This window comes from Syngnathus floridae, unplaced genomic scaffold, assembly GCF_059516105.1.
Source record: "Syngnathus floridae isolate MCC-2025c unplaced genomic scaffold, RoL_Sflo_1.0 HiC_scaffold_37, whole genome shotgun sequence".
Lineage (NCBI taxonomy): Eukaryota > Metazoa > Chordata > Actinopteri > Syngnathiformes > Syngnathidae > Syngnathus > Syngnathus floridae.
Genome location: NW_028284066.1, coordinates 365,689 through 391,116, shown reverse-complemented (window position 1 = coordinate 391,116; position 25,428 = coordinate 365,689). Strand labels below are relative to the sequence as shown.

Here is a 25,428-nt window from a genome sequence, read left to right as displayed (position 1 = left end):
AACTTTGAACAAATTAGAGACTTGAATAACTTCCGTAGTTATTTGAGCCACGAGTGAATTGCGATCCGTTCGAAAGTTATTTCGTCTGAATAAATTAAAGGAAGTGTTAAATCAGATTATTGGGTTGTGTAGAATGGAAAGTTATTTAACTATTTGAAAGGCTCAGGCCCGCTTCCCCTTTTTGACGGGCCGCGTAAAAAGTAACTCTGAGCAAGTTAGAGAATTAAAAAACTTTTGTAAATATTTAACGGAAGAGTTGATTTCATTAAAAGTGAATTCGGTTGAGAAATTACTTCCTCTAAATAACATAACGACGACGATTGAAACAAATCAGTGAAGTTGGCGGAGGATAAAAGTATTTCAACTGTCCGTCGGGCGCGGCCCAGTTCCCCTTTTTGTCGGGCCGCGTCAAAAGCTAAATGGGACACGATCAAAAAGTAGACTTGCCTTCCAAATTAATTATTGGGCAAATCTAAATAGAGCACGACATTTTTATTCGGTTTAAGAAAGTTGCTATTCTTTTTGAAGCAATTAAGTGGGGTGAAGAACTCCGAAGGTCAAGTGCTAGATCTACGTATAGGAAGTTAGAATTAATCATATAAAGTGCATTAATTTTCTTCTTAAATGCTATTATTGTCACACTTTTATTAATTCGATTCTTTTTCGAATGAAAAAGTTGGTCGGCTCGCTGCATGAGCGACCAAGTGGAACGGACCCATATCAACATTTACTTCGGCAAAAACTAGTGCTTGGGTGCGCTAAACAAACGAATCCCTGAGGTCTTAACAAAGACATCTAAAAAATATCCGTAACAAAATAAGAACTTCAAACACTAGCGGGGAGCCATCAATACGATGCGGTCACTTCGAAGTCTTGCCTCGAATTGAGTTACTCGGCTCGAGCTTCGGGTGACTTGAGAGGGATTGGCGTCGTACAGAAATTAGATTGATTCCGGTGGAGTTAATTTAACTCGGGTGGTTAGATTACGGACGAATCTCCGAACCCGGCTAAAACAAACCCGTTACCGGGAAGCCGGGGGCACCTTAATACAAGAGGTGCGTTTGACAGCCTCATTGCACTTCCAGCGGCCAGCACACTCGCGCACGCCACCCGGTTCCACCGGGAGGCCGTGCGCACGCGCCAAGTGGCCGAAATAAGCTCCCGCCTAGCGAATCGGCTGTTTATGAGCTCCGCGGAGGAGACTGCAGAGCCTCATTGCACTTCCAGCGGCCAGCACACTCAAGCACACCACCCGGTTCCACCGGGAGGCCGTGCACACGTGCCAAATGGCCGAAATAAGCTCCCGCCGAGCGGATCGGCTGTTTATAAGCACCGCGGAGGAGATCGCGGAGCCTCATTGCACTTCCAGCGGCCAGCACACTCGCACACGCCGCCCGATTCCACCTTGAGGACGTGCGCACGAGCCAAGTGGCCGAAATAAGCTCCCGCCTAGCGGATCGGCTGTTTATAAGCACCGCGGAGGAGATTGCGGAGCCTCATTGCACTTCCAGCGGCCAGCACATTCGGGCACGCTTCCCGGTTCCACTGGGAGGCCGTGCGCACGCGCCAGGTGGCCGAAATAAGCTCCCTTCTAGCGGATTGGCTGTTTATAAGCACCGCGGAGGAGATCGCAGAGCCTCATTGCACTTCCAGCGGCCAGCACACTCACGCACACCGCCCGGCTCCACCGGGAGGCCGTGCGCACGCGCCGTGGCCGAAATAAGCTCCCGCCTAGCGGATCGGCTGTTTATAAGCACCGCGGAGGAGATCGCGGAGCCTCATTGCACTTCCAGCGGCAAGCACACTCGCGCACGCCGCCCGGAACAACCGGGAGGACGTGCGCATGCGCCAAGTGGCCGAAATAAGCTCCCGCCTCTCGGAGCGGCTGTTTATAAGCACCGCGGAGGAGTTCGCGGAGCCTGATTGCACTTCCAGCGGCCGGCACACTCGCGCACGCTTCCTGGTTCCACCGGGAGGCCGTGCGCACGCGCCAAGTGGCCGAAATAAGCTCCCGCCTAGCGGAGCGGCTGTTTATAAGCACCGCGGAGGAGATCGCGGAGCCTCATTGCACTTCCAGGGGCAAGCACACTCGCACACGCCGCCCAACTCCACCGGAAGGCCGTGCGCACGCGCCAAGTGGCCGAAATAAGCTCCCGCCGAGCGGATCGGCTGTTTATAAGCACCGCGGAGGAGATCGCGGAGCCTCATTGCACTTCCAACGGCAAGCATACTCGCGCACGCCGCCCGGAACAACCGGGAGGCCGTGTGCATGCGCTAAGTGGCCGAAATAAGATCCCGCCTAGCGGATCGGCTGTTTATAAGCACCGCGGAGGAGATAGCAGAGCCTCATTGCACTTCCAGCGGCCAGCACACTCGCGCACGCTTCCCGGTTCCACCGGGAGGCCTTGCGCACGCACCAAGTGGCCGAAATAAGCTCCCGCCTAGCGGACCGGCTGTTTATAAGCACCGCGGAGGAGACCGCAGAGCCTCATTGCACTTCCAGCGGCCAGCACACTCGCACACGCCGCCCGATTCCACCTTGAGGCCGTGCGCACGAGCCAAGTGGCCGAAATAAGCTCCCGCCTAGCGGATCGGCTGTTTATAAGCACCGCGGAGGAGACCGCAGAGCCTCATTGCACTTCCAGCGGCCAGCACACTCGCGCACGCTTCCCGGTTCCACCGGGAGGCCGTGCGCACGCGCCAGGTGGCCGAATTAAGCTCCCTTCTAGCAGATTGGCTGTTTATAAGCACCGCGGAGGAGATCGCAGAGCCTCATTGCACTTCCAGCGGCAAGCACACTCGCGCACGCCGCCCGGAACAACCGGGAGGACGTGCGCATGCGCCAAGTGGCCGAAATAAGCTCCCGCCTAGCGGAGCGGCTGTTTATAAGCACCGCGGAGGAGTTCGCGGAGCCTGATTGCACTTCCAGCGGCAGGCACACTCGCGCACGCTTCCTGGTTCCACCGGGAGGCCGTGCGCACGCGCCAAGTGGCCGAAATAAGCTCCCGCCTAGCGGACCGGCTGTTTATAAGCACCGCGGAGGAGACCGCAGAGCCTCATTGCACTTCCAGCGGCAAGCATACTCGCGCACGCCGCCTGGAACAACCGGGAGGCCGTACGCATAGGCTAAGTGGCCGAAATAAGATCCCGCCAAGCGGATCGGCTGTTTATAAGCACCGCGGAGGAGATAGCGGAGCCTCATTGCACTTCCAGCGGCCAGTACACTCGCGCACGCTTCCCGGTTCCACCGGGAGAACGTGCGCACGCACCAAGTGGTCGAAATAAGCTCCCGCCTAGCGGACCGGCTGTTTATAAGCACCGCGGAGGAGACCGCAGAGCCTCATTGCACTTCCAGCGGCAAGCATACTCGCGCACGCCGCCCGGAACAACCGGGAGGCCGTACGCATGCGCCAAGTGGCCGAAATAAGATCCCGCCTAGCGGATCGGCTGTTTATAAGCACCGCGGAGGAGATAGCGGAGCCTCATTGCACTTCCAGCGGCCAGCACACTCGTGCACGCTTCCCGGTTCCACCGGGAGGCCGTGCGCACGCACCAAGTGGCCGAAATAAGCTCCCGCCTAGCGGACCGGCTGTTTATAAGCACCGCGGAGGAGACCGCAGAGCCTCATTGCACTTCCAGCGGCCAGCACACTCGCACACGCCGCCCGATTCCACCTTGAGGCCGTGCGCACGAGCCAAGTGGCCGAAATAAGCTCCCGCCTAGCGGATCGGCTGTTTACAAGCACCGCGGAGGAGATTGCGGAGCCTCATTGCACTTCCAGCGGCCAGCACACTCGCGCACGCTTCCCGGTTCCACCGGGAGGCCGTGCGCACGCGCCAGGTGGCCGAAATAAGCTCCCTTCTAGCGGATCGGCTGTTTATAAGCACCGCGGAGGAGATCGCGGAGCCTCATTGCACTTCCAGCGGCAAGCACACTCGCGCACGCCGCCCGGAACAACCGGGAGGACGTGCGCATGCGCCAAGTGGCCGAAATAAGCTCCCGCCTAGCGGAGCGGCTGTTTATAAGCACCGCGGAGGAGATCGCGGAGCCTCATTGCACTTCCAGCGGCAAGCACACTCGCACACGCCGCCCAACTCCACCGGAAGGCCGTGCGCACGCGCCAAGTGGCCGAAATAAATTCCTGCCTAGCGGATCGGCAATTATAAGCCCCGCGGAGGAGATCGCGGAGCCTCATTGCACTTCCAGCGGCAAGCACACTCGCGCACGCCGCCCGGAACAACCGGGAGGCCGTGTACATGCGCCAAGTGGCCGAAATAAGCTCCCGCCTAGCGGATCGGCTGTTTATGAGCACCGCGGAGGAGACTGCAGAGCCTCATTGCACTTCCAGCGGCCAGCACACTCGCGCACACCACCCGGTTCCAGCGGGAGGCCGTGCACACGCACCAAATGGCCGAAATAAGGGTTAGGGTTAGGGTTAGGGTTAGGATTGGATTGTGAAGTCCAACCCCTACCAGGGACGGGGAACTGATGTCCCCCCCTAGCAGAAGAGGACAACGCACGGTCCATCCATCCGTGGCCATACCTCGCCACCCGCTCCCGCCCCCGGGTTGCAGGCTGGCGCTGTCGCCCCCTACGGACAACTGTCCATTCCCCGTTGTAATTAATTGACATATTAATTTTTGGACTTCAAATTTTTATTGTTATGTCTAAATGTATATTTTTAGATATAATGAGTGGGTAAAACTTGAATTTTAGACTTTTTATTCTAAAACAAATTATCAAATGTCTATTTTTCAAAAAGATTTTTAGTGTCCAAATTGTCCGAATTTAGCAACGTAATTTATTGCAATGAAATAAATGATTTGTAAATAACTGTAAATAAAATCAACAATAGTAAATTATTAAATCGACTGTAAATAGGAAATTATTAAATTGAATGTAAATAGTAGTGTGCCTTAACAACGTTTCGGCTATACTAAGCCTTCTTCAGGTCTGGCACACCCGTATTGAATGAAATATTTTTGTTTCTCATAGGATTAAGTAGGGAGTTCCTCCCCCGAAGGAGAGGAGCAAAGGCACGGTCCTCCCATCCACGCCCACGTCCCACAACCAGCCCCAGAGCACACCGCCCGTCGTGGCTGCGCCAGGATTAAGTAGGGAGTTCCTCCCCCGAAGGAGAGGAGCAAAGGCACGGTCCTACCATCCACGCCCACGTCCCACAACCAGCCCCAGAGCACACCGCCCGTCGTGGCTGCGCCAGCCATGCTGGTCAGGCCAAATTGGGCTTAATAAACATGTATTTGCTTTGTAGTTGTTGTTTGTTTTTGTGTTTGTACTTTGCCTATCCGGTCGCCTTTGTTATATATGTAATAAATGAGTCTCGACTTGGCATGATAGATTGACAGCTGCATTTGCGGTCAAATTAGTCGTACCTCGCACTTAATTCATCGACTCCCCTATCTGGGTGGAGCGAGAGCATTTTGCTCTGTGCGGCATCCATGCGCTCTCCTATCTGGGTAGAGCGTGGGTAAATTATAATTTTGCGTCTAATTGTTTTCCTATCGGCGCTAGTTTGCGCTCCCTTTTATTTCCTCCGTGTGGCCATCGACAACGTTTCGGCATCTTTTGTGCCTTCCTCAGGTCTGGCACACGGGAATTGCAGCTAAATTTAGTTTCATTGCATGTGGAGCTGTTTCCTCCTTCATGGCCGCATCGAGACTGAGTTTCCTGCTTTGAGCGGTCCTTATATAGTTTCATGTCAGCAATTTGCGTTTCGTTCCGGATAATTTCCCATCTACTTATTTTAGCTTATTAACTTGTTGTTTTCGCTCTTGTGAATTTCTGTTTCTTTTCTTGCAGGCACCGATTGGGCGTGAATATGTGATCTCGGCATAGGTAAGTATAACTGTGTTTCCTTTTTTCAGGTTTGTATCAGGTAAGTATTGTTTTTTGATAATGTAAATATTTACTTCCAACCATTTTTTAGTTTATATTCAATTTTGTGTTTATGTTTCCTTTTTTCAGGTTTGTATCAGGTAAGTATTGTTTTTTGATAGTGTAAATATTTACTTCCAACCACTTTTTAGTTTATATTCAATTTTGTGTTTACTGTTCAAATTTTTGACTTCTTATTTTCAATTTTTGACTTAAGGTTGAATTTTTTTTCATATTGGGAGTCAGGGAGGGATTTGGATTAGGGTTAGGGTTAGGGTTAGGGTTGGGGTTAGGGTTAGGGTTAGGGTTTGGGGTTAGGTTAGGGTTAGGGTTAGGGTAGGATCGGTTCAGGGGACAGCGCACAGACGCAGCAGGAGCTGAATGGAAACTGGAAACGTGGGGGGGCAGTGGAGGTGGCACAGGCGAGTTAGGATTAAGTAGGGAGTTCCTCCCCCGAAGGAGAGGAGCAAAGGCACGGTCCTACCATCCACGCCCACGTCCCACAACCAGCCCCAGAGCACACCGCCCGTCGTGGCTGCGCCAGCCATGCTGGTCAGGCCAAATTGGGCTTAATAAACATGTATTTGCTTTGTAGTTGTTGTTTGTTTTTGTGTTTGTACTTTGCCTATCCGGTCGCCTTTGTTATATATGTAATAAATGAGTTTCGACTTGGCATGATAGATTGACAGCTGCATTTGCGGTCAAATTAGTCGTACCTCGCACTTAATTCATCGACTCCCCTATCTGGGTGGAGCGAGAGCATCTTGCTCTGTGCGGCATCCATGCGCTCTCCTATCTGGGTAGAGCGTGGGTAAATTATAATTTTGCGTCTAATTGTTTTCCTATCGGCGCTAGTTTGCGCTCCCTTTTATTTCCTCCGTGTGGCCATCGACAACGTTTCGGCATCTTTTGTGCCTTCCTCAGGTCTGGCACACGGGAATTGCAGCTAAATTTAGTTTCATTGCATGTGGAGCTGTTTCCTCCTTCATGGCCGCATCGAGACTGAGTTTCCTGCTTTGAGCGGTCCTTATATAGTTTCATGTCAGCAATTTGCGTTTCGTTCCGGATAATTTCCCATCTACTTATTTTAGCTTATTAACTTGTTGTTTTCGCTCTTGTGAATTTCTGTTTCTTTTCTTGCAGGCACCGATTGGGCGTGAATATGTGATCTCGGCATAGGTAAGTATAACTGTGTTTCCTTTTTTCAGGTTTGTATCAGGTAAGTATTGTTTTTTGATAATGTAAATATTTACTTCCAACCATTTTTTAGTTTATATTCAATTTTGTGTTTATGTTTCCTTTTTTCAGGTTTGTATTGACTCCGCCGATGTGTCTAAGATCCTGAGGAGAGTCCCCCCATAAGGCCCCTGGCCCCGACAACATTCCTGGGCGTGTGTTCAGGGAATGTGCAAGTCATCTGGCTGGGGTCATCACAGACATTTTTAACACCTCGCTGGGCCAAGCCACAGTGCCGGCGTGCTTTAAGACTGCCTCCATCATTCCGGTGCCGAAGAAACCTCAAATCACCTCATTTAATGATTACCGGCCTGTTGCACTGACTCCGGTTATGATGAAGTGCTTCGAAAGGCTGCTTAAAGGTCACATCGTTTCCAGACTCCCCCTATTATTTGACCCGTTCCAGTTTGCCGACCGGCAAAACCGCTCCACTCAGGACGCCATCTCCTCCGTTCTTCACCTGAGCCTGGCTCACCTGGAGGAGAAGAACACCCATGTGCGGAGGCTGTTCCTGGACTTCAGCTCAGCGTTTAACACCATCATCCCACAGCATCTGGTAGGAAAATTGGAACACCTGGGCTTCAACACCCCCCTTCGCAACTGGCTGCTAGACTTCCTCACCAACAGACCTCAGTCAGTCCGGGTCGGACAGAACACCTCTGATGTCATCACCCTCAGCACAGGCTCCCCTCAGGGCTGCGTCCTGAGCCCCCTGCTGTTCACCCTGATGACACACGACTGCGTCCTCAGGTTCACCACCAATCACATCGTGAAGTCAGCAGACGACACAACGGTGGTGGGGCGCATCAGAGACAACAACGACCTGGACTACAGAGAGGAGGTGGAGCAGCTGGTGGGCTGGTGCAGAGAAAACAGCCTGATCCTGAATGAGGAGAAGATGAAGGAGATCATCGTCGACTTCAGGAAAAAACAGCCTCACCACGCTCCACTGATCATCAACAGCTCAGCTGTGGAGGTGGTCAGCAGCACCAAATTCCTGGGGGTCCACATCACAGAAGACCTCACCTGGACTATGAACACTACGGCACTGGTCAAGAGGGCACAGAAGCGCTTGTACTTCCTGCGGAGGATGAGGAAAGCCCACCTGCCCCCACCCATCATGAGGACGTTCTACAGGAGCACCATAGAGAGCATTCTGACAAGCTGTCTCTCTGTGTGGTGTGGAGGCTGCACCGCCTCCGATTGGAAGAACGTGAGGAGAGTGGTGAGGACAGCAGAGAGGATCATAGGGGCTCCTCTTCCCTCCATTCAGGACATTTCATCTCAGCGCTGCATATCCCGTGCCCGTAACATCATCAATGACCCATCACACCCCCACCATGGACTGTTCTCCCTGCTGCCCTCTGGGAAGAGGTTTCGCAGCATCCGCTGCAGGTCCACCAGGTTCTGCAACAGCTTTTTCCCTGCTGTCATCAGACTGTTGAACACTAGAACTGTTGAGCTCTAAACTGAACTCTGCATCACACATTCACAGAACTGTACTTTATGACACTACGGACCTCTATCTTGCACTATCTCGCACTACCAACTTTACTGAACTTGTATAAACCCTTTAAATAGAAGTTTAATACATTGTTTAGCATTCCTCTGCACACTCTTGAATACTGTTTTGCCTACTTGCACTCTTGCATAATTATCACTGCTGCACTTTATACTTATTTTTAATATATATATATATATATATAGTATATGTATATATATATTTTTTCATAGGATATGTTACTTCTATTCAACTGCAATATCACTACTTTGTTGTAAGACGTATGCAACGGAATTTCGTTTTGTATGCACCATGTGCAGAAAAGATGACAATAAAGTTTGTCTAAGTCTAAGTCTAAGTCATGTCAGGTCAGCTGTCTGGAGAGAGAGAGAAGTCAGGACCTGCGGGCGGAGCACCACCGTGCCACCGCCGCCATGACGGAACTCAAAAGCAAACTCCATGAGGAGAAGCAGAAAGAGTTAGCCATTACCAGGGAGACATTACTGCGGCAGCATGAAATGGAGCTGATGAGAGTGATCAAAATCAAAGATGGAGAGATCCAGCGACTGAATGCCTTGGTCCTCAGCCTGAGGGACGGCTCCATGGACAAGGTGATCCGCTCTATCCGTGTCTGACTATCCGCACGCCACGTCGGGCTTCGGTGCGGCCGCTACCGTATTGTGTAGCTTGTCCCCAGTAAGCGTCGCGGCGCTCCGTTGCGGTCTCAACGGCCCGGTGTGGCGCAATGTCCGCTCAGGTGAGGAGGGGGGGCGCTTTGCTGGCGGAGGTGGAGGAGACGCGGCGGTGTCGGGAGACCGAGCGGTGTCGCCTCCACCAGGAGCGCGGAAGAAGCCCTGGCAGCGGCCCAGCAGGCCTGGCAGTCACGAGCGGCCGAGCTCCGATCGGCTCATCACCAGCATCGGGAGGAGCTGAGCCGAACCAAGAGAGACTGCGAGAGGGAGATCCGCCGACTGGTAGGACTGATCAGATGCGCGGTGCGTGGCTATGTTCCCAATTTTGTTGTATACCTGCAGTGCAATGACACCTAAGGCATTCTATTCTATTCTATTTCACAAGAAGAAAATGTCCGGTTGCTCGCTTCGCTTTTGTCACAGCAAAGGTGTTCTAGTCGATTCAAGAAAAAAATTGGCCGGTTGCTCTCTTTGTTTTTGTCACAAATCTGGCAAATGAGTTTGCCCGCCTGCCTGAGCGCTCCCCGTTTGTACATCCAGACGGATGAGATCAAGCTGAAAGACAGAGCGGTTAGTGTTTTGGATAAAGCCCTGGGGCCGGCCACGTCCACCGCCTTCAGCTGCAGACTCAGGCTGCCGAGCAGCAGATCGCTGCCCTGAGGGATTCCCAAAGGGCGGGCCTAAACTACCCTGGAAGTGGGGTCAACGCCGCTACTAGCAATCCTCTTCATAGCGTAAGCCACCTCATCACACACTTGCAGTACGCATGACTTAGTTCGTTGCTGGAGGAAGGTAGCACAAAAACAGTTTTGAACTTTGAACGAGTGCTTGTGTGTGTGTGTTGCGGGGCGTTTTCAGTCTCAGGAGGATCGGGACACGCGACGGTTTCATCTGAAAATCGCTGAGCTCAGCGCAGTCATCAGGAAACTGGAGGATCGAAACGCCCTGCTTTCTGAAGAGCGCAATGAACTGGTAATTTATTGACGGCACGCTTGAAGGTTTGCGCTACGTTTGATGCGCGCCATCCAGCGATGCACCCATTGCGCTTGCTTATTAGTTGAGCGGCGCGGCGAGTCGGTTGCCTGGTAGATGTCTTTTATTGGGAGCCAAAGCCACGATTCCGTTCAAACCGATGCAAAAGGAATGGATACGTTCTGGCCCGCGTGTTGTGCGTCTTTCACATCCCGCACTTCATGCTTGCAGCTAAAGCGACTGAGAGAAACAGAAAGCCAGTTTCTGCCACTCCTGTACAAAAACAAACGCCTGAGCAGGAAGAATGAAGAACTCTCGCTGGTGCTGTGTCGCCTTGAAAACAAAGTGCGCTTTGTCACCCAGGAGAACGAGGAGATGGCAAGCTTGGTAAGTCGACGCGGACAACGGCGGCGTGCCAACAGAGTCCACTGCATTTGTGTTCCACAGAGAAGGCCTAGTTCGCTCAATGACCTGGACCGCGGTTGCGGCCAGCAGGACGGTGAAATGGAGTTCCTTCAAGTTGTGGAGCAGCGGCACATCATCGACGACTTGTCCAAGGTCTTCAGGCAGGCGACTCGGTGCACGTACGGCAGCGCCGCGCTCGCTCGCTGTCGCCAGGAAACCTTTTCCGTCCAAAGCTTGGCCGGCGGCCGCCATCCAAAAAATTGTCCCCTTAAATTCCGACCTTTCAAGCAGGAGCATTGTGCGCACGCGTTTGAACACGCTTTAGACTTGTTTTGCCGTTTTCAGCAGCTCAAAGCTCCCGTTTTGTCAGCGCCTTTGCCACTCGCTGTGCGCTGAAAACGACGGACTTGCCCGGCTGCTCAGCCCGTCAACCATGAGCCGCGAGCGCGACGTCGTTGTCCGTAGGCAGCTAGTGGCAAAATGCACCCTGTTAGAGTTGCGCTCGCTCCAACTTATTTTGCAAGAACCACACGGGAGACAAGTAAGTTCTTTTGGACACCTGCAGGTGGAGAGTCCATCCGTTGTACGAATGAAGTCTGACTCTCGGCTCCTGCACGAGCATTTTAATTAAGAGAAACAGGGTGGGTGTAAGAGTGGATTGAATAGAGGAAGCCCTTGACCTCTAGTCAAAACATAGCAAGGGGTGTTTTACGACTTTGTGTCGGAAGGGATAAGCGATAGGGATAAATAAGGGATAAATAATATTATTTATTACAGGTCGCAGTCAAAGTCAAAGCAACACAATGATACGATAAAGATAATCTGGAAAACCCTGACACACCCTGTAGTTGTCACTTTTGGAAAAGACGAGCGTCCCTCCAATCATCGCCGGTGACGTGTTTTTCAGGCTCTGGAGACAGGAGCTCATGTCAGAAATGTCATTGTGACTCGCGTTTGTTTCTGCGCCGGAGCCGTTCGTTCCCTTTGCATCCAAAGAATCTCAAAGGCGGATTATTTGTGTCGACAGGAGAGAGATTTGCTGCTACGATACCGACGTCGAGAATCTCTGAGGAGGAACAAAGCGTGAGGTCCTGCAAGGTGAGTCTGTTTGTTTGCGGCTGCTTGGTGTTGCGCAAGATGAAATGGCCTTTTTCTCGCTATCGTTCCTCTCGTCGATTCATCGTGAGGTGTCGCTTCAGTTTGTTCAGAGAGATGTTTGCTTCCGCGCCCGCAGGTCATCAAAACATTTTACGGCTACGACGAAGACGTGTTGGTGGACTCGGACGGATCGTCCTTGTCTTTTCACACCGACAGAACCCCCGACACGGAACCCGAAGAGGTAGCCCGCCATTTCTGCCAGCGTATTGGCACCAAACATTCCTCTTCAGCCTGGAATCGGACTCGTCTTTGCGTCGCGGGTGCTTTGTCGCCGGTCTGACTGATTCTGGTACTAGTGCTGTGTTGCATTGGTGTGTGCATGAAGAGGCGGAGCTTCGCTGACGCAAGAATATCAAGCGCTGCAACGAGCCTACGCTCTGCTAGCCCAGACCAGCGAAGGGGACTACGACGCCGAGAAGGAGATTGTTAGAGATTTGCTCACTCCAACTTATTTTGCAAGAACCACACGGGAGACAAGCAAGTCCTTTTTAGACACCTGCAGGTGGAGAGTTCACTCGTTCAAGGAATGAAGTCTGAACCCTTGTTCCTGCGAGGGGATATTTATTAAGAGAAACAGAGTGGGGGTTGAGAGTGGGGGTCAGAGTAGACAAATGGCCGAAGCCCCTGGCTGATCAAAGCACAGCAGGGGGTCCTTCACGATGTTGTGTGAACAAAACACTTTGATTGCTTCCTCTGCAGCTAGTCAATCAGTTCAAAAGATCTTAGCACTTTGTTCTACTACTTTCGTTAAGACAGGACAAGCGAGTTTAATTATTACAGGTTACATTCCAACATAATCATAGGATCAAACTAACCTGAAAACCCTAACATCTCCCTCCTGATTTATCATATGATTATGCCACCCCAAACAACAAAGACAAGCAAGAAAACATATATACGTATAATGAAGAAAGCAGAATGGTAAAAATAAAAACAACAAACAATGATAGCAACACTATCCAGTGAAGATGAGGCATTACCTCAATACCCCAGATCAAACTTATTGTGTAAGCGAAAAACCTGCTGGCCAGATGTTATTAGCAGGAAAATTCTTACACGGCCCCGTTGCCACAGGCGACCAGAATGCTATCATTAAAAAATAAAAAGAAAAACAAAGAAACAGTACATCAGCGTATCTATTACTTGCGAAGCATATTTGATGGTCAAATCAACAAGATTCCGTAAAACATGCTCAACAGAACAGCATCTACGCAATCCACGTCTCATTATCATCATCACATCTGTCACGTCTAAGAAGTTGTATATGTGCTCGCGTTTTCGTCAGCTGATGATGTTGTAGTCTGTAGGTGAGGTCTGTCACACACACTGGCGCACACGCTCGTGTCCAGTTGGCGGGCAGCATCGGATAAACCTTGTGACCACAAAGCCACCAGCCATTCTGTATGAAGTATGTTCCGTTCGATGGTGTAGCCATGTTGGTAGTAGAGCCCTTACACGTTGAAAACGGCTCTCTCATCCTGGCACACAGCGGTGATGTCCAAAGCTCCCATCCAGTTCCCTCCTGGAGAGCAGTCGTCGTCAATGCATTTGTGGGTCCTGCAACCTTGGATGTGTAGTCAGCAAGACTTAGAATGGTCCCTCCTGTCGTGGCTGGCCCAGTTCCTTCTTTTGATGACTTTGATGTAGACCCAGTCTCCTGGATTGATGGGGTTGTCGACCTGTGAGGAGGAAAGATCAAGCGGCAGTAAATTTGTCTTTGACACAGTTTGAGCGTCCTGATCATATAATCTGCCAAGGACTGCTCTTCATTTGTTGTTTGCAACTCTCGTAGTCAATTGTCGTGCCCATTTAACTGGCAAATAGGAGTGTTTGCGGGAAGAGTTTGAACACCTCCTAATGATTCCCTTTAACCAAAAACTATTTATGACAGGGGCGTTCCCATTTATTGCCTCCTGGTTTAAAAGAGATTGTCTTACCCATGCCTTCTTTCTCCTCACACGCTCACACCCACACAGGGTGTGAACACACACACACACACACACACACAAAGGGATTCTAATCCATCTCTCATGTAGCTTCTTTTGATAGAATCTCCTATCGGCAACTGTATAGCAGACGTTTTAGCATATAATCCCATACTCTGCTCTCTCGCTTCTACTTTTTCATGTCGGTGCAGTCGTAGGTGGCCCCTATTGCAGTCATTGTCTTGTTAACTGTCGCCTTGTGATTCCTATGCATGATTGTGTGAATGTCAAAAATTGAACGTACCTAACTTTCTGACCATCCAACCTCCACTGTGGCACAAAAAACCTTACTGTTGTATTGAGTAGGTACATTGAGCAACCTAGCTCCCTCCTGACTGCCAAATGTCCTGTTCTAAAATTTATATAACTCGACCTCTACGTCTTAAGCTTGATGAGCCAAAATATCAGATCTTGCTCTTGTTTCCTACCGTTTTAGCCTATTTGTTTTATCCAAATCCGTTCAATCTCTGATTATAATGCTTTTCTCTGTAGCCCTACGTATTTTTCAAATTTTTATTTATTTATTTATCAAATCTCCTCAGTTCTGTCAAACTCAGTGCACAATGAATCTCCCTTCCACTTTGAACCAAGCTTCACCAAATTTGGTAACGCCGTAGCAAGGAGTGCGATTTGGTTGTCGGACACTCCAAGTCCATATCTTTTTGCTGCACTTCACCCTCTCAAGTTCGTGTTCTTTTGTTGTTGCTTCAGAGCGACCCCATCCATCACTCTTGAATGAGTCCATTGTTCAAATGAGTCAATTTTCATCATTGTGAGTTCCTCCGCTTTTCACTGTCTTTTCCCGTCCCCGAGGATGTTGTCTGTCCTCCGGAGTGTACTTGTCCTTCTCCAAGCACAACAGCAGTCTTTTCTTGTCCTTCGCCAAAGGTCAAAGGTGCTTCAGAGCCAGGCACCATTTTGTAGTTGTTCACGGCTGCAGGTGAAGTCTCGGATTGGGTTTCAGGGACCCTGACACTGAGAATGACAGGCTGGGACATCAAACTTGTAAGACTATTTCCAAATGTAGCTGCTTCCATCAATTTGCTGGTAACGTTTGTTTACCAAACTTCAAATTCTTCTAATAACAGCGATCTCGTTTTTATATTGTAAATCCTGCAACTCATCCTATTTTTTTTTTGAGCTACATTTTATCTATAGTTCCAATTTAATCGGACAGTATGTTGTCTTCAGTATCATTATTGAAAATCAACTCATCGAGGTCTGCTTTCCACATCAAGCCCTGGTCTGTATGTCTTGACCTCTCACATGTTGTCATGCTTGCTCAAAAATGTGACTTAGAGTATGGTGCTGTGAATTCTCAATCTCCCCAAAGAAATTGGATCCCACCTCGTAGTTCTTATCGTTCTCATGTTCCTGTTAGCCTGCAATTGTCCAAATCAAAAATGTTTTCTTTTAACTGTCTTTCTTTTGAACCTCTAAATCTCTCGTGTTGCTAACCTATCTACACCAGAACAAAAAATTTACCACAGTATAACACCAAATGTATTCGAAAATTCATTGTCATAAAGTGTTGTATTCTTACTATCTTCCTCTATCTGTCCTACTCACTCCCTCCTTTTGAGGCTTGGCAACGCCCATGCCTCACACCTTGACAAACTTTTTGGGAGAACGCGTTCTGTACTACATACGATCATACCATCATCATTTAATTTGACTTTCTTTCCAAAACGCTTCTCAATTTCTCAGTTCACACATCTTCTACATGTGTTACCGATTCTCCAGTTTTTTCTCTAGTTAATTATCAATCCAAAAGCTACGTGTTTCTTTCTAACATTCAACCTGCTCAAAATCACTCTTTCATCACAGTCGCTCTACTAATTTTCTATAGTAGTCACCAACGACTTCAACCATTCAACCTCTCATTCAGGCAATCATTCATCAATGCTCATCATATGCATCTCACACAGTCTCCAAAAAGGAGTCATACTATCACATTGGTCCCAATTCATCCAAGCTCACCACACAACATTCATATATCATTTTCAATCAGGTTTCCTGGTAGAACAATCCACCAGTCCAAAAAAAACTTAACTAAAACAAACAACTGGCAAATTAATCTGAATTTTTTTCTTTGTTTTTAAATTTGAAGAACTCAATCGCTCAGATTTAGCTTGAATTTAGAATTTTGTATAATCTTATAACACAACCAATCAATTATTCCTATTAAATGTAGCATTGCAAAATCTTAAATTCACAATTTAGCTCCTTCCAATTCCTGAAAGCATGTTCTGTCGTTTTTTATTTTTATTTTTTTATTTTTTATTTTTTTTTTCTTCGAATTTCTCATGTGGGCTTGACACTTAACATGCACTAGTGTGGATTAGTTTCTGCTCGCAAACAGGTTACTCTCTTTTCCTCTCATTTTTATCTGTCAAAATTGTTTCTGTTCTGCGGTGTAAATTGAATAGACAACAGTCTAGCAAATTTCTTTATACTAAAAGTTTAGCCAATCTTCATCAATTTGGGACTTTAACTTTAACTTTAACACATACGCACACACATGCACAGCTCTCGCGTGCAGAAGGTAGGTCTCAGCAACAATGATTCGTCACAGGCTGGCCATTTCCTGTGATCGATCATGAGCTGGTCCCTCCCGTGCACACGAGGACAGCACATTCTAATTTTATTTATTTATCTTCTAGAAGCAAGTTGCATTTCTTTACCACTTGATTTGCATATTTTAACTTTAGTGTAACACAAATTGAGCTCTAGTCATTTGTAATTTGGGCATACAAACAGCATTGTCATACTTCTTGGATGGACAAGACTTCTAATAATCTAAAAAAATTCTAATAATCTGACAATGACATGTATTGCTGTCATATGGGCATCTATTCTTTCTTTCTCTGTATGAGCATAAGCGGTCAAAGAGGAGGAAGCTTGTCATGCCAAAAAAATTGGCTTTTCCTCTGCCCCTTCCTGCACCCTTTGATTGATATTGCTTTGCAGAACGACACTCGTGCAAAGTGTCCTCGTCTCCCACAGTTCCAACAATTGTCTGAATCTGATGGGGGTTTTGATTTGAATGGTGGCTTGCGACGTTGTTGGTATCTAACTCCTCCTCTGCCCCTTTGGGAACTTTGGTAGAAGATTGTTGTATCTTCATTTAGATCATTATCATCATCTAGATGAAATACATCAAAACTTTTGCCTTTCTCAATCCCTTTGTCAGCGTCTCTGGGCCACTGCATGTTTTTTGTAAACCAAGCAGTGTCCGCTTCCACCAAGTGTTTTCTCACCCAACTGCCCAAGTCAGGGGGGAAACCAGTGAGGAGCGGAATTTTAAGATGTTGCTGATAAGCACTCTCATCTGCATCATTGAATGGGATGCCACTATGCACCCTGAATTCTTTTTCAAATCTCAAACGAAAATCATCAGTATCTTCGCCAGGCTTCTGTTTTATTCCTGCCAAATGACCATAATTCGCTCGTCTTTGAAATATAGTTCGCACTCTTTGCACAAGACCATTCCATTGTGCTGCATACTCCCCTCCCAATTGATTTTCCTCAATGGGATAGGGAAAAGGCCCTTGATTATTTCTACCTGTATAATTTCCTCTAACCTTCGCCCAGTCTTTTCCCAAGGAGGACATTGCAGCTTCTCCTGCCTCATGTCCATTCAGTCTATAGGAATGTATAATTCCAGCCATGTCCTCTGCCCATTTATCTGGGTCTTCAGCAACAGGGATACCCCCTTCAACTGCTTTTCTTGCCTCTTCCAAAGTCCATGGCCGGAAAACATATGTATGTGGGAGTTGGCCTTCCCCTACATTAGGGTTTGGCACCTGTATCATTGGGCATACATCAACCTTGTCTAAATTTTGAGAAAATCTAGCAGCAGTGGTCAAACTTCTTGTTTGTACAGGACTTCTACTAGCGTGACCCTGACTTCCTTTGCTGTTATATGGGGGGGGATGCAGGTTTGTTAAGCTTGGATACAAGTTTTGCGTACGAGCGGAAGGCCCCTCTTGCTCCTCTGCTCGAGCTGCCCCTTCAGCGTCGGCTGGAGTCGCGGCCGCAGCAGTGCGCCTGCGCACTGTGGCCTCATTGTCTTCCGGCCTGACAAACATAGTCTCAGCCTCATCACCTTTCATCTTTCTATCTTTTGTCTTTTGGATTTGTTCTCTTCTCTCTTGTGAAGCTTTTAACCAGATTTTAGCACAATCCAATTCTCTCTCTTTTCTTTTCTTTTTCAGCCCATTTTTCTTTCTTTCCACACTCTCTTCCAAAACATCAACTACTATCTTCCACACTTCAACTCTCAACTTCCCTTCTACTCCATACTTTTTCATCCACTTTGGCATATATTGCATACAATTAAGAAATCTACTCGCCATGTACTTCTCATCTCCGTCAAGAGGTAGAGATTTACCGTTTTTATTTCCCATATTAATTCTAGTAGGTTTAGGTTATACAATTTCTTTTTCTCAAAAATATTATTATTATTATTTCTTTATTTATTTGTTTGAGGATCCTCAATGCAGGTTTAAATTGACCTTTCAACAAATTACTAGCCTGTATTATTGCCGTGGATCAATGCTAGAACTGCTATTTAGTCAATTTATCCTACCAGTCACACTCTCAATCACACAAACTCCAGCGCTTTTTAGGCCTATCCAGGGATGAGTGTAAAACCCTCCAAACAGCTGGAAAAACGGACAAAAGAAAAAATCTACGCCCTTCTTCAATTAAGAAAAAGAAGCTCTGTTTTCCTTAGCCCGTTTCTTCCACTGGGACTTGAACCCAAGCTATTCTTTGGCTTGGAAAAACATACCAAGAACAATCTACGCCCTTCTTTGATTAACAAAAAAGAAGCTCCGTGTTTCTTAGCACGTTCCTTCCACTGGGACTCTAACCCAAGCCAGATCCCTCAGCTCGGAAAAACAGACAAAGAAGAGTCTACACACTTCTTCGATGAACGAAAAAGAAGCTCTGCTTTTCTTAGCCTGTTCATTCCACTGGGACTTGAACCCAAGCTGGCTCTCGTGCACACAACTTAAGGCCTTTAACTTACTTGTTCCCTTGGTTCGTTGCACTGCCGGGTCCCGTCAATCCACCTCTGTCAGACGAAGGCAGACCTAAGATGCTGGCCCAGCGAAGAATTCTCTTCCCAGGACGTTCTTCTCCAGGTCCTCCTAATGGACGCTGGCTTGTCGACAATGCAGCACGTCCTCCTTCGTCAGCCAGATAGCGGGTATGAGGGTCCCGGGTTTCGGCACCAAAATGTTAGAGATTTGCTCACTCCAACTTATTTTGCAAGAACCACACGGGAGACAAGCAAGTCCTTTTTAGACACCTGCAGGTGCAGAGTTCACTCGTTCAAGGAATGAAGTCTGAACCCTTGTTCCTGCGAGGGGATATTTATTAAGAGAAACAGAGTGGGGGTTGAGAGTGGGGGTCAGAGTAGACAAATGGCCGAAGCCCCTGGCTGATCAAAGCACAGCAGGGGGTCCTTCACGATGTTGTGTGAACAAAACACTTTGATTGCTTCCTCTGCAGCTAGTCAATCAGTTCAAAAGATCTTAGCACTTTGTTCTACTACTTTCGTTAAGACAGGACAAGCGAGTTTAATTATTACAGGTTACATTCCAACATAATCATAGGATCAAACTAACCTGAAAACCCTAACAGAGATCAAGGTGGCGCCCCTTCCCGCAACCCCCGGCCGGGTCGCAGCCTCCCCGTTCTCACCCAGCCTCGGGTGTTCTCTGGTCTGAAAGGAGGAGGAGGAGCCTCCCTCCTCCTCCTTTCAGACCAGAGAAAAGCTGATGGTAGAAATGGGTCACTATCAAAGCAGAGTAGCAGATCTGGAGTCAGCGCTGAAGCAACAAGGACAGGTAAGCTCATCAATGAGCACACCTTTTTCTCAGACAAAATAGCTACATTCTTCAGTCACTCATTCGTCTGGCATTACTGGACCAACCCCCCCCCCCCCCCCCCCGAACGTGGCTGGGAAAATGCGGATAAAAGCAAATGTCATTTTCCAGTCAACCAAAGAATTTGTGGATGAAAATGACACAACATTCCAAAGCTGTCCACGCGTTTGTCTCTTCTAGAATGTCAAGTGGGTGGAGGAGAAGCAGCTGCTGCGTCAGAGCAATCAGCAGTTGGCCGAAAAGGTGACGGAAAGAAAGGCGCTGGGCGGAGTCGCTTGCCGTCACACCCGTCGGGAAGCCCCGCAGATGAGGTCTGACTGTCTTTTCAGGTCAGGCGGATGGAGGCGGAAGAAGCGCGTCTGAAAGAGCACATCCAGGATATCCGAGACCAAAACGAACTGCTTGAGTTCCGCATCCTGGAGCTGGAGGTGGGAAGACTCGCACAAGCGTGTTGAGGCCAGAGATGTGACGGACGGACGGACGGACGGACGGACGGATGCATGCCTCTGCCTTTCAGGAGAGGGAGTGGCGCTCCCCCGTCTTGAAGTTTCTGCAAGTCTGTTTCCCAGACGGCCTCAGCCCTTTGCAGATCTACTGCGAGGCCGAGGGCGTGAGCGTACGTAAGGCGTCCCTCGCAACCCTAACCTTAACCCGAGGTCCCAGAACACCTTACATTGCTCCTTGCGCCTTTCCCCCGGACATCGTCATCAGTGATCTGATGAAGAAGCTGGACATCCTGGGCTATAACGCCGTAAGTGCATGTCGAACTCCTTATGTTCGCACTCCACGAGACTCGGCGGCTCAAATGTGACTTTTGGAAGGCTTTGCGCTGAAAGAAGCTTGTTGACGCTGTGCCTTTGGGCTCTTGCAGAATCTCACCAACGAGGAGCAGGTGGTCGTGATTCACGCCAGGACCCTTCTCACCCTAGCGGAGAAGGTAACGCGCACGTCCACGCACGCTCTCGCATTCTGCTTATGTGACAGCAGCCTTTCCTCAGTGGTTAGAATACATCAAAGTGACCAAGTCAGCACTTCAACAGAAGATGTTGGACATTGAAAGTGAGAAGGTAGACAGACACGCGACATCAGCCAAGGGGAACTCCGGCAATGTGCCCCAACAATTCTGACCTTGAGCTGTGCTAGGATATGTTCTGCAAGCAGAAGGGCTACCTGGATGAAGAGTTGGACTTCAGGAAGTGTTCCATGGACCAGGCTCATAAGGTAAGCCGCCCTCAAATCTCCCGCCGTGACACTTCGCTGAGGATCATGGGAATTTGCCATTGACAGTGACACCGTGAACCAAGAAAGTGGCGCTGGGAATGACAATCTCCTAAGGTTAGATTATTCCGGTTGATAAATGTCAGATAAACAGATGATACGAACACAGTCCCTTTGATAAAATAATATTAATTGCATGGATATAATGGTTTAAAGGGTTTTCATCACAATTGGACTACAGACAGACCTCCAATTATGCTGATAAACTTGGCCAGAAACTTGAATGAAATAATATAACACTGCGTTAAATACAAACATACGTAATGATGGTTTAAATTCAATGAATCAATAAATTAAAAGGGACAAAGACTGACCTATTGATCTTTTCTGTCTGCGTTAAAGCTGGGCAGTTGACTTGACAAATAACTGTAATTTTAATTGACCAGGTAGACACACTCCGGGACTCGATCAACCCCGGCGGGGCCTCCCTTGGGCGAGGGTGTCTGGTGATAATGGCCGAAACACTCTGTGACCCCAAGGTCCACTACTGATGACGTGTCTACAAAATTATGACGTTCAAATTACCCACAACAAGGATGACTTAATGGGACTCTTTGTAAACAAAACGGTTGGTTTTAAAACAATATATAATAAAAAAATATATTAGTTCAAACACAACTAAGAGTTAATAGACACAATTTAAGACAAGGGTAGTCTCATAGGTCTGTACTTTTCTGTCGCTTTTCACTGTATTTCCATCTTGCTGGCCGAAGACCTGGGTGGCGCCTCAGCTACTCGGGGGAGGTTCTGGCAGGAGTGCAGTCTCACTTCGCCGTCCTTCGTACCCAATCCAGATTTTATGTGACCTGGTACGGCGAGGTTTACTGGTGAGACATGCGTAGGCCCGTGCCTTCCGTTGCCTTCTATCTAACCGACAGGGTCGGCGGACCCTTTGGGGAAGGTTTAGCGAGTAAAACTCAAAATACCTAACCCTAACCCTAACCCTAACCCTAACCGAATGAAAGAAAACTATCATTTGGCCACAACCAACATTCACAGATACAACACAACGTGCGGGGTTGAGGTTAAAGATTGAGTGAAGGGCCCTCGTTTTAAACTACTTTTTTGAAAAGGAGTGGGAACAAGTAAGACGTATTTAATTTATTTAATGGGAAGTAGTAAGACTTATTAAATTTATTTAATCTACTTTTCTTCCCAGGCAAAATTTGATGTGCTGCAATTCCAAATTTCCAAAGTGAATGAAGGAATGAAGTCCTTTAAATTATGATTTTGTATAAATACTAGGCATTAACACAAAATCGACGGCACAAAATGGGCAGACTTTACTTGTTTGAAAAGGACTGGTTACAAGACAGACTTTTTTAATTTATTTAATGGGAAGAAGACTTATTTAGTTTAATTGATCTATTTTTGTTCCCTGGCAAAATTCGATTTGCTGCAATTCCAAATTTCCAAAGTGAATGAAGGAAAGAAGTCGTTTAAATGATAATTTTGTTTAAATACTAGGCATAGACACAAAATCTACGGCACAAAATGGGCAGACTTTACTTGTTTGAAGAGGACTGGTTACAAGACAGACTTTTCTGATTTATTTAATGGGAAGAGGACTTATTTAGTTTATTTAATCTATTTTTGTTCCCTGGCAAAATTGGATTTGCTGAAATTGTATTTTGCCAAATCTCGATTTGAGACCTGATAGGAAGTATTAAACGCTTAGTTAAATCAATACAAGTTGGTAATAAGAGCGAGTAATGTTGGTTGAACCGATGAATGAAGGTTGAAAGCAATTTAAATTATGACTTTGTATAAATACTAGATATTAACAGAACATCTACTGCGCAAAATGGGCAGAGTTTACTTGTTTGAGAAGGAGTGGCTTATTCAAAACTAAGATTTATGTAATCTGTTTGTTCCCAGGCAAAATTGGATGTGATGCAATTCCAAATTTCACCACATGATGGTGCCCAATTTTGACTTCATAGGACATATTAAACACTTAGCTTGTTATTATGTTCAAGGTAATCAGATTTGTTTATCATTCTAATGGCCTCTTCAAAACTATTCTGGATTACTACTTTGGATCTATTCTACATTACTTGGCAACAACATACTCTGTAACAGATTAGGCAGTATAATCACATATGTTAACTTGAGAGTGCCCACACTCAATCTACTTATCGTGATGTGTTAAATCAATTACTGTTAGACATTATTTGTCTGATAATCTACCAAATCTTTGAATTGAAGAATTTGTGATTTAATTAATAGCTTGTTGTTATGTTCAGGGTAATCAGACTTGTATATAATTCTAATGGCCTTCTTTTGAAAACTATTCTGAATTACAACTTTGGATCTTATATTACTTTGCAACAATCTACTCGGTGACAGATTAGGCAGTATAATCACATATGTTAACTTCAGTGCCCACACTGTATTTATTTATGGTTATTTGTTAAATCAAGTACTGTTAGACATGAAATAGGAAGTGTTTAACATAAATGTTATGGCTACTCACCATTGTAGCTCGCTCCTGGTCAATGATACGAGCCTCTTCTTGCAGTGGAAAACTTGCAGCCAACAAACACCGTGGAACCTAAAGGAATGAAATTAAACATTAATTAAACGTAAATCTCCTTAAACACAACGAGTGTTACTTACCGTGTACGCTCTTGGCGTCGTAGTCCCCTTCGCTGGTCTGGGCTAGCAGAGCGTAGGCTCGTTGCAGCGCTTGATATTCTTGCGTCAGCTGGCGGTAGCAAAGCTCCGCCTCTTCATGCACACACCAATGCAACACAGCACTAGTACCAGAATCAGTCAGACCGGCGACAAAGCACCCGCGACGCAAAGACGAGTCCGATTCCAGGCTGAAGAGGAATGTTTGGTGCCAATACGCTGGCAGAAATGGCGGGCTACCTCTTCGGGTTCCGTGTCGGGGGTTCTGTCGGTGTGAAAAGACAAGGACGATCCGTCCGAGTCCACCAACACGTCTTCGTCGTAGCCGTAAAATGTTTCGATGACCTGCGGGCGCGGAAGCAAACATCTCTCTGAACAAACTGAAGCGACACCTCACGATGAATCGACGAGAGGAACGATAGCGAGAAAAAGGCCATTTCATCTTGCGCAACACCAAGCAGCCGCAAACAAACAGACTCACCTTGCAGGACCTCACGCTTTGTTCCTCCTCAGAGATTCTCGACGTCGGTATCGTAGCAGCAAATCTCTCTCCTGTCGACACAAATAATCCGCCTTTGAGATTCTTTGGATGCAAAGGGAACGAACGGCTCCGGCGCAGAAACAAACGCGACTCACAATGACATTTCTGACATGAGCTCCTGTCTCCAGAGCCTGAAAAACACGTCACCGGCGATGATTGGAGGGACGCTCGTCTTTTCCAAAAGTGACAACTACAGGGTGTGTCAGGGTTTTCCAGATTATCTTTATCGTATCATTGTGTTGCTTTGACTTTGACTGCGACCTGTAATAAATAATATTATTTATCCCTTATTTATCCCTATCGCTTATCCCTTCCTACACAAAGTCGTAAAACACCCCTTGCTATGTTTTGACTAGAGGTCAAGGGCTTCCTCTATTCAATCCACTCTTACACCCACCCTGTTTCTCTTAATTAAAATGCTCGTGCAGGAGCCGAGAGTCAGACTTCATTCGTACAACGGATGGACTCTCCACCTGCAGGTGTCCAAAAGAACTTACTTGTCTCCCGTGTGGTTCTTGCAAAATAAGTTGGAGCGAGCGCAACTCTAACAGGGTGCATTTTGCCACTAGCTGCCTACGGACAATGACGTCGCGCTCGCGGCTCATGGTTGACGGGCTGAGCAGCCGGGCAAGTCCGTCGTTTTCAGCGCACAGCGAGTGGCAAAGGCACTGACAAAACGGGAGCTTTGAGCTGCTGAAAACGGCAAAACAAGTCTAAAGCGTGTTCAAACGCTTGCGCACAATGCTCCTGCTTGAAAGGTCGGAATTTAAGGGGCCAATTTTTTGGATGGCGGCCGCCGGCCAAGCTTTGGACGGAAAAGGTTTCCTGGCGACAGCGAGCGAGCGCGGCGCTGCCGTACGTGCACCGAGTCGCCTGCCTGAAGACCTTGGACAAGTCGTCGATGATGTGCCGCTGCTCCACAACTTGAAGGAACTCCATTTCACCGTCCTGCTGGCCGCAACCGCGGTCCAGGTCATTGAGCGAACTAGGCCTTCTCTGTGGAACACAAATGCAGTGGACTCTGTTGGCACGCCGCCGTTGTCCGCGTCGACTTACCAAGCTTGCCATCTCCTCGTTCTCCTGGGTGACAAAGCGCACTTTGTTTTCAAGGCGACACAGCACCAGCGAGAGTTCTTCATTCTTCCTGCTCAGGCGTTTGTTTTTGTACAGGAGTGGCAGAAACTGGCTTTCTGTTTCTCTCAGTCGCTTTAGCTGCAAGCATGAAGTGCGGGAT

General features: G+C 47.8%; 4 long non-coding RNA genes across 4 annotated transcripts in view; 3 read left to right on the top strand and 1 right to left on the bottom strand.

Annotated features, from left to right (window-relative positions):
* Window positions 1-12,283, top strand: part of LOC148378581 (uncharacterized) — an 81,119-nt gene extending 68,836 nt beyond the window's left edge. Inside the window, exons 2-6 of the long non-coding RNA XR_015855776.1 lie at window positions 9,865-10,058; window positions 10,183-10,296; window positions 10,528-11,644; window positions 11,729-11,799; window positions 11,936-12,283. This is a non-coding gene — a long non-coding RNA (uncharacterized LOC148378581). The remainder of the gene's footprint in view (window positions 1-9,864; window positions 10,059-10,182; window positions 10,297-10,527; window positions 11,645-11,728; window positions 11,800-11,935) is intronic.
* A 7,354-nt stretch (window positions 12,284-19,637) lies between these two features.
* LOC148378580 (uncharacterized) lies at window positions 19,638-20,133 on the top strand. The gene is made up of 3 exons (XR_015855778.1): window positions 19,638-19,702; window positions 19,922-19,984; window positions 20,071-20,133. It is a non-coding gene; the product is annotated as an uncharacterized LOC148378580 (long non-coding RNA).
* Window positions 20,134-20,315: 182 nt separating this feature from the next.
* Window positions 20,316-20,809, top strand: LOC148378579 (uncharacterized). Its single transcript, XR_015855777.1, has 3 exons — window positions 20,316-20,492; window positions 20,613-20,678; window positions 20,740-20,809. It is a non-coding gene; the product is annotated as an uncharacterized LOC148378579 (long non-coding RNA).
* Window positions 20,810-23,490: 2,681 nt separating this feature from the next.
* LOC148378578 (uncharacterized) lies at window positions 23,491-24,000 on the bottom strand. Its single transcript, XR_015855775.1, has 3 exons — window positions 23,894-24,000; window positions 23,639-23,749; window positions 23,491-23,573 (listed from the first exon to the last, which is right to left on the bottom strand). It is a non-coding gene; the product is annotated as an uncharacterized LOC148378578 (long non-coding RNA).
* Between the last annotated feature and the right edge of the window lie 1,428 nt (window positions 24,001-25,428).